The following is a 9741-nucleotide window of genomic DNA, read 5'->3' on the forward strand; positions in this document are numbered from 1 at the left end:
AAAATTGGCTATTTTGTTCAAAATGTTAAAAAAATATATATATTTATATTTGAAAAATATACGTAAATATATGATTAGGACATGCTTAAACATTCGACAAGTATAAGTGCTACAAATATCTACAAACCCTGTATCCAGTCATTTTGGGCGATACACAAGAAGTTGAAGGATACAATTAAGTCTAATGATGTACCGTGCATGTTCACATCATACTTGACCTACTTGACTTTACTAGACACTTTTACATCGAGGTGCCCAGATGTCCCTATAGTGCCCACCTATCTTCCTGTATATATCCCTGACGTGTTAGTCTACCTCCAGTCTATGCTCTTGCGAAAATTGAAGTTGCGACTTCAATGATGAACTGAGTCTATCCTCTATATTTAATCCTGCAGGATTAGCCGAAAGTGATAGGAATATTGAGCAGTAACCAGTAACAACAATAAAGGAAGAACTGAGTTCGGAAGAGGTGTTAACGACCCCGATCATTGCATGTATTAGCATTTGAAAAAGTAGGAAATGCGGAATGCAAAGAGACCCTTCATTTACAAGCATGAAGGTGAGACGTGTGGGCAGTTCTCAAGAAAAGGATGTCCAATCCAATGGCCAATGACCGTGTGTTGCGCGCGTCCTGGAAAAACAATAGCACTCATTCATGTTTTGCATAACATTCTACAAATCAATTAATATGTCCTGAGAGAAGCGTAAAAAGGCAATTAAAAAGTTGTTTTTTATGTTACCATGTGCCACAACAGTTCATTCCCCCCCCAGTTGATTTGATCGTGAAATGACCCATGAAAATCATCATCAATTATTTCAGGTGAATAAATAACTATATAGGCCTCAATTATTTTCTGTTTACCACGAAATACAGTTCAAGTTGAAAAACAAAACTGTGTGTAAAATAGTGTTTTTGTCATTTCTCTCATTATAAAGCGGTGTTGGTACACAGGTTAAATTAGCTATTCCCTACAATTGTATTGTTATTAGGCCTATTATTGTTCATATATTTCTGGTTGAGAAAATATGTAAATTTTAAACGAGACACACAGAGATTTTTGGGGTTCATTTGTTTAATCCTTGAACTGCCTCTGGCTCTTATTGCCATCCTTTGATATATCTGCTCCTTTTTTTCTGTGATAAAAGTCGAATTAATCTACTGGTATCATTAATAACGGTGTGTCTTATAGTGGACGGTGGGAAGCAAGGCTTCCGATTAGACGTGCGTTGTGCTAATCTTTTGCTCAGGCGAGCACTCGGTGACCTGTGTGATCTAGCAGTCAATATGGACTTTTTTAGCTCAAGACCCAAAAGAGAAATTTGCTGTCTCCCCAGGACCCAAGCTAGGGAAAATAGCAGATCTACAAACTCACGACTCCTTGTGAGCTTGTAGATTGGCTATTTTCACTATACTTCTTAAACCATTGTTTTCTAATTTATGGAATTTATTTGAATTATTGTATTTTCATTCATGAAATTCTTTTGAAAAATCATTGAATTAGGGTTAGGGTTGGGTGTTTTTAATTCATGAACATTTGTGGGTGTTTTTTTTTTACCCATACAAATGTGTCCGCGACCCAAAGATGGGTACCGACCCAGTGTTTGGGAAACAGTGGACTACTAGACTACTAGTCTAGCAGATGAAATCAGAGAGTCCATATCAAATGACACTTAATCTGAAGTTATCTTCCTTTTCATGTGTATTTTAAATGTAGTGATCTATTTATGCGTATAACGGAATAATTTGTCTGTTTTTAGCTGTTGCTGTCCACACGTCAAACGCTGTGAAAGGCAAAGGCACCAGGCTCCATGAAGACAGGTGCAACGACCGTCCTTCGGAGAGTCGCGGTGTTGTGTGAAAGACGGCGTATAACTGCTGATATAACCTACTACACACCAAGAGGGCTTTCAAAGCCGTCCTTCCTGTGATCTTTTGAAGCCCCATAAATCCGCTTTTATACCTCCGCAGTTTGTTAATGAAATGTACGTTTAAGCACACATGCACGGCTTAGCCCGACGAAACCTTTTAGAATAATAAGCTAACTCTCTCCAGCATGAAACCATTAGGAGAACGCAGTATAGCGACATCAGGACAGGGTGACGGAGCGAATACAGTCACCAAGCAGCAAGGTCATGAGACAAATATCTACCCAAATTGATTGATTGATTGAATACTTTATTTAGCAGTTTGTAAAAAAAAAAAAGCACAGAAAAGTACAGTTCTATACAAAGGGATGCTAAATAAACAGAAGAAAGCACTATATGGCTTGTTTCCATTGGGGTCTTGTGTATTCAATTCATCGAAAAAGAGCAAAACAATATGGAATAACTGCCTGATTAAATTTGCAAAACAAAGTGGAAGAAACAGAAGAGAAACAGATAGAGAAAATACAGAGAGAAAACGGAGGTGAGAGAAGGTAAAGGGCAAAGAGCTTTAAGTGTAAGACGCGAGGGGTTGGAGAGATTGATGCGCTGTGCGTAATGGTGCGCATATTAATACACATCTAGCAGCTGAAGCAATTCCTGATGCCTCTTCGGAAGGAAAATGGTCAAATCAAGCGAAACAGTTGAGCAGAGACTGTCGAACAGCAAAGCAACATTTGCATCGCATCGAATTGTTTCTCCTTTAAATCGAAAGAAGCCATTTGTAAATGTGGATGAGCTTTTAAGAACAGAAGCTCATGAGTCATGGCGCCCAAGTGCAAACATCTAATCGCATCAATTAATTGCTGCATGAACCCTCGTGTTAATATGAGATCTTTCATTTCAGTAAGTAGGCCTAACCTATGTCAAACTGTAGCCTACTACTAACACAGCTGATGGGGGGAAATGTCACCGCGCTCAAAACGAGTTTGTACATTCCCCGTTTGACCTTTGAGAGAATCAGTTCATTCTGCTCTGCGAATATGAATGAACAGTGACACTCTACAAGAAAGAATCCCAAAGTTATAGCCTTGAATAGAAACCTGAAAGTGTTGGCATTTTCGTGTTAAAATGAACGAATTGTAACTTCATAATAATAATAATAATAGCCTAGTACAGGCCCATATAACTTTTTCTAAGTATTATTATTCTTATTATTATCATCATTAGTATTAGTTATTATTCTTATTAATAATAATAATAATAATAATGATAATAATAACAAATCAAATTGGATGTTAGTGTCAGTTGCCTCTCTCAAAGGACGAATAGCCTATTGCTCCCATGCAACACATTTAAGGATGGCTTCCGATTATGCACAAAAGCAAAGCACACATAGGCCCAGTCTCCAAGCCACTGATACTGTCCCAAATGCCAAAAGTCCTGGAATGGCAGGCCTATTGACTATAAAATGCACTTATATTCGGCTATTCGGCCAACTTGAAGGTATAGCTACAACCTTATACTTTATTATATTATTTTCACTGGCTTACAGCGCTACATGCTGTCATTTCCTATTTTGTATGCCTAAGCAATTATGTCGTTATATGCAGGCGCATCCAATGGAAGAGACAACACGTGCGCGCGCGACACACACACACACACACACACACACACACACACACACACACACACACACACACACACACACACACACACACACACACACACACACACACACACACACACACACACACACACACACACACACACACACACACACACACACACACACACACACACACAGTGTGGTGTCTTCTATGTTGCCCCCTTTTGTGTATTGTTGTGACGGCCAGAGCTTTGCTCCGGGAATGATTCTACAAAAGAGACGGTTAAAAATGAGCTCCATCATATTGTTTGACAGAAACTCGCAGGTTGATAGAGTGGATTCTTCGAGGGGGTGAAAATGGCGATTTCCAAAAAGAAAAAAAAAAAAAACAGCTGGGATCTTCGATGCCTGCCTTCTGGTGGGGTCTATAGCCTTAAGGGGATAACAGTGCTGACCATGAAAAATCCATATAGCATTTCAATAAAAAAAAAGAAGAAGAAATACAAAAAAAAAAGAAAAAAGGAATTGTATGAAGAGCAGCCTCTGATGATGGGGGCAAACAGTTTCGTTTTTATTAAATCTGACGTGCGGATCATTCGGCTGCTGATGTAAAATAATTAACATAATAGCCATAATTAAAAGCGTGCTAACAATGCCATTAATTTATCATACCGCTTTACTAGCCGCTGCCCTCAACTGCTCTCTGCACCCATAATTACTTAAATGAGTTGCCTTTCAAAACATCTGATTTTCAAAAAACTGAAAGGTCGCTGTAAAAAAAAGTCTGCCTTTCACACATGCAAATTCTTTTACATTTTTATGACATCTGATTTAGGTTACCATTGTGCACCTGCCATTCATATGAATATATATATATATATATATATATATATATATATATACTCTTTTGCAGAAATAATTACAGAAATAGTCAAATAAGCACCAAAATAATGCGAGTTAACCAATTTAGCAATTGGGTCCTCCTTGATCAATGAAACCAAAAATGGATGCTCCAACATTCTGTTTTCTCCCCTTTTTTCTTTCACGCCCTAATTGATTGACACATTTCTGTCAATAGGCTACACAAAATAGCAATTAGTTACAGTAGCCTAGTGTATGCATTATGAAACTCTCATTGTTGTAAATCAAACGAATCAAACAGAAAATGTTGTCTTTAAAAACAGAATGATGCTTTTGAGAGGCTATCGTCAACGTGTTACAGGGGTCTTTTAAACTCGATGATAAATCGTTATGTTCAACAAATCTCAGATTAGGATTTAAAATGCTACTTAATTGGTCTATTTTTAGCCAGTGTTTGATAACATGTAATTTCCTACGATTTGATACTATAGCCTATTATTCTTTTTATGGATATAGTTTCTTTCTTTCTTTCAATTTAACAGTTTGGGTCACTGACTCCTGAAAGCATCATAATCCAAAAACTATTGTATAGTTTCCATGATCATACCTAACTAACTTTGTGTCTGCCTATTTGGCCGTGTTTTTGCAATGGTTTTCAATGGGGACAGAGCGTTTTCACAAGGAAAGCCTAGGTAGCATCTCATCTCCATCCATGTAATCCACTGTTGGAACTGGAAAGTCATCGGTGCAGAGTCTCACTAGAGCAGTGTTTCTCAACCTGTGGGTTGAGACACCCAGGGGGGTCCCCACATCATTTTGGGTGGGGGGGTCCTCACTCCTCAGATGACAGTGAAGAGACAATTTGAGGACTTTTAAGACCTTTTTAATACCTAAGAAAAAGACCATTACTGCATCAAAAGTAATCATCAGGTCTACTATAAAAACGGGTTGGCCAACATTGGCCAAATTATCAATTAATATAAAAAAGCAACACTTGTGAAAATAGCTGGAACTGCTATTTTCAAAATATGTATCTGTGGAACCAAATCAAACAAAATTGAATGCCTCAAATCCCATTCCAAGTGCTTATCAGTTCAAATATGATTATTTGGGTGGGTCACGGCCTGAAAAGGTTGAGAAACACTGCACTAGAGTAGAGAGACCGTAGCTATGTATGTACTGGTTGTGGGATGGTGGCGTGGCGATACAAGGGTGGGAAAGTGACACCTCCGCTCCATGCAGCTAAATGGTGAGCTGAATTACCATGCCAATGTGTCTTGTTAAGTATGTGCAATGTTACCCAGTTTGTAGTCGATATTGTCATTTAGATTAGGGCTGAAAGCGACGGGAAAGTGTTATTTGAGCACGGTGATTTAGGTTGTTAACAGTAGGTTACAAATGAGCCTAGAAGGCTGTCCATCAAACGTGTATACAGTCTCTGCGGGGAACATTGCCAACTCAAGTGTCAATCGACTGTAAAGCACAACATTAAAACCGCATGTGACAGTTTTCGATGTTTGTAAAACGAGAGAACCCCCTGCCCTGTAGAACAGGGGTCTTCGACGTTTTCCAGGACAAGGAGCCCCTTGGCTGAGCGAGAGATAAAGCAGGGACTCCCATTATGTTGTATACAATATTCCCCCCCCCCCCCCATAGATTTCATAGGTAGCTTCATAGACCTGTTTGACAGCACTGTCATACTGTCATCAGAGATGTTGGATTCATGTTAATGTGTGTTTTCAGACATTTAACCATGCACTTAAACCGTCAATACCGAGTAAACTTGACCTGTCACTCTGTACTTGGTCTGCTCTTTCCCCCCCACTACACCAAACCTCTTTGCCGAAAATAGCAGATCTACAAGCGCATTTGCAGCACAAGGCATTGTGTGCTTGTACATCTGCTATTTTTGGCTAAAGTTCTCCTCAGAAAAGGGATGCTTGGTTGAAGTGGTTAATGTAAAAATCACACAAAGATTTTGCGGACCCCCTGTAGTAACTCTGAGGACCCCCTAGGGGTCTCGGACTCCCTGTTGAAGACGTTTGCTGTAGAATATAGGCTATACTGGGTAATTTATCCAAAATGCAATATGACTTTCAGACAGTTGGGCATGGGTTCACATGTTGTGAAACATGCAGTTTAGGCCACATGTCTTGTAAATTATATGAAAGGAAACGGCAATTCGTTAACTAATGTATTGTAGCTTGGTACCTGCAATGACCCCTGAACCCAATCTCCTCGTGCCCATTGATGCATACATTTGATTTTTATCTATAACATCACCTTAAATTACATCCAGTCTCTTGTCATGCCTATATGATAATCTGTCAGGTTCATTCTTGCAGTTGAAACCAACCATTTCCCCCCTGAACCCAGTTATACAAATTATGGATGATAATGAACATCTTTGAACTTGGAAAGAGATGGGTTTTTGATCCAATCACTGTCTGTGAAGAAATAAGGAAATTAAATGTATTCAAGTGACAATATTGTTAAAACAGGAGTTATAACCACAGCTGTCCACACAAGGGTTAGCCTTTGAGATTTGATCTTTGACATATGTTATTTTATAAATAAAATTACAAATAATAATAATAATAATTATAACAGTCCATTATATTCAATGAGTCTACTGCTCCCACACATCCAATGTTTACAACCTAATAACCTTATAATGTTGTAAACCAATATTTCATCATTTCTTGCATCACTTGCATCTTATTTGACTGTTATTCCAAAGGGATCCCACTGCCAAATCAAAGCGCCTGAGATGTCTCTGGAAATTAAGGAATGGACCTTTAAATTGTCAATTACCATGAGGTTAAGTGGTCAGAATAGTCCTACTGATTCAAATAAGGTGTTATAATTTCATGCTGATAGCTCTCTGACTTGATCTCATTTTGGATTATATCCCCCACAAGAAATGGTGTGAAGTCTATTATAAGAAACAGTAATGGGTAACACTCCAAATTACCTTTAATTATTTTCTAGATCACATTCATATCACAAGATTGATAAGCGAAGTATTAAGAACACACATTGGACATAAAAGCTTACTGTATATATCATATTTTTACTTCAAATTGGATTTAATTAAATACATTTCCCACATTATCTTGTTTACTTATACATGTACCTGCAAGATAAAATATCCATGAGCAATAAAGTTAATAACACCCAAACAGTTTAACACATGGTCAGAGTCCAAAGTCATGTAAAAGAACATCAATATTTTACATCCCCCAAGAATCCCTTTTAGAGATGCAATCAATGCCACCTCTTCATTATCCGTGTGTATGTCTTCTAGGTATGGCCTTTGTCATTAACCAATAATTCTCTCTGCCACAGTCCCACATAACTTCGCTGCTCCGTACTTTTACAAATGCCTTCAGGCTATAAATACTAATGAAATCTCTTTGCTTAATTTGATTTTGCTGGTACACTTGCAGTTATGGCTGAACTTTCCCACGAGAGAGGCTGATTGAACGCTCTCAAGTCCGTATGGAAGCGGGAAAACATTCCAAAGAGCCGGGGAGATCATTTCCATAATTACCACGATTGGCAGCCTAATGACCTTCTGTGACAATAAAAAGATCTCTTGTTAATTCCATTTCTGTCGCTGACATTCAAGAGATTCCTATCTTACATGTTGGAGGGTTCACAAGATAACAAGTGTACTTTTTTCCACTCCCTTTCAGCTCCCAAAGAGCAGTCCATTCAATTAGCCCCCCTAACACACTGCAGTGTGGCTCTGCGCTGCTTCTGAAAGGGATCTGCTTTTGCGTGCATGCCCCATCCACCCTGCCCCAAAGTTGGATAATTTATGGGCCTGAGGGAGATTATAAAGATGGATCTTCAAGGCAATCAATTCTCATGTTGCGTTTTGAATGGTGGGATAGAAATGAAGTGCAGAATAATTAAAAAGATCACAAGTCCCCCCTCGCATGTAATAATGAGTGGCTCCAGCAGCAGTGGGCTCTCTGCTACCGTGCCAGAGGAAGTGGCTTTGATTTGACAGAGAGGAGACCCGGTCCAGTCCAGCCCACTGGCACACAATGGGGGGTTTTCACCGCACACTGAGGGGCCGCATATCAAACTGGGCTCCGTGACTTTTTAGTGTGGACTGTGTGCTTGTCCACCATGGCAGATCATAAGCAGATACTGTTGTGAGAGGAAACAGGGGGTCTTGTTGCTTGGATGTCTAAATTAGAGTGACTCAGAGCTGGCATGAAAGTAAAGGGGGCGGTTGTTTTGAATATATTTTGCTGGGACCACACAATGCTCAGAGTGTTATGGAGTTTTGGGCTAAAATAAAACTCGGGCCTTTTTTGCATGTGAATCGGTGTCAAAATGTACCGTTAGACTTATGCAGGCATAACTGTGGGCTATTGTGCACTGATAAGTTCAAATGGTAATGCATTGCCTTTTTAAACCTCTTTATGCAGTGCAGCCTATGTGAGGGACATGCATCTTTATTAGCTTTCTCTGCTCTGAACTCAAGCCCCTCAATGTTCTAGTTTCCCCCCCATGTTTGCATTTGTCTGCGGGGGAGTACAATATGCATCGAATATGTAACAATTCTGATGCAGTGTTTGCCATTATAGCTTTCATTACACACCATGTATTCATTTAACCACTTAAACCCTATAGACTTCGTTGACTGGGGTCACCCAGGGGTCTATACTATAGATCCCCTCCTTGTTTCCCTGTACAAGAAATCTCTTCACCAAAAACAGCTGATCTACAAGCTCACAAGTTGCAACAATGCATTTTGAGATTGTAGATCTGCTAGTTTCGCAGAATGTTTATGACATGCCCAGAATATGGATGCTAGGATTCATATTGTTAACAGCAGTTGATAGGTCAAGGAGGGTGAAGTTTAATATGGCCATCAGATTTGCTGAAAATCAACAATGCCACCTTACATTCGGTCATGTTTTCATGTCATTCACTCTCACCTAATGGTATAGTGATGATGAAGCACTTGGAGCTATACCCGATCATCATCCAATAGTAATATGACATAGGAATCATTTCAAACTATTCTTCTATATACAGTATATACTGTATATAGATAGTCCCCAGTTAAGACAAGATTTTCATGACAAATACAGTATGCCATGACGAATTTAATGACAAATACACAGAGACACATACTGTAAATATAGGCACGCAGTCACACACAAACGTACACACACACACACACACACACACACACACACACACACACACACACACACACACACACACACACACACACACACACACACACACACACACACACACACACACACACACACACACACACACACACACACACACACACACACACAAAGCATTTTAAATTGTGTCATACTCATATCAAGTCTTATATGGTCTGCAAAGGAAATCACTCAGTTTACCAATTA

The sequence above is a fragment of the Gymnoscopelus microlampas genome, assembly GCF_963454915.1.
Source record: "Gymnoscopelus microlampas genome assembly, chromosome: 9".
Taxonomy (NCBI): Eukaryota; Metazoa; Chordata; class Actinopteri; order Myctophiformes; family Myctophidae; genus Gymnoscopelus; species Gymnoscopelus microlampas.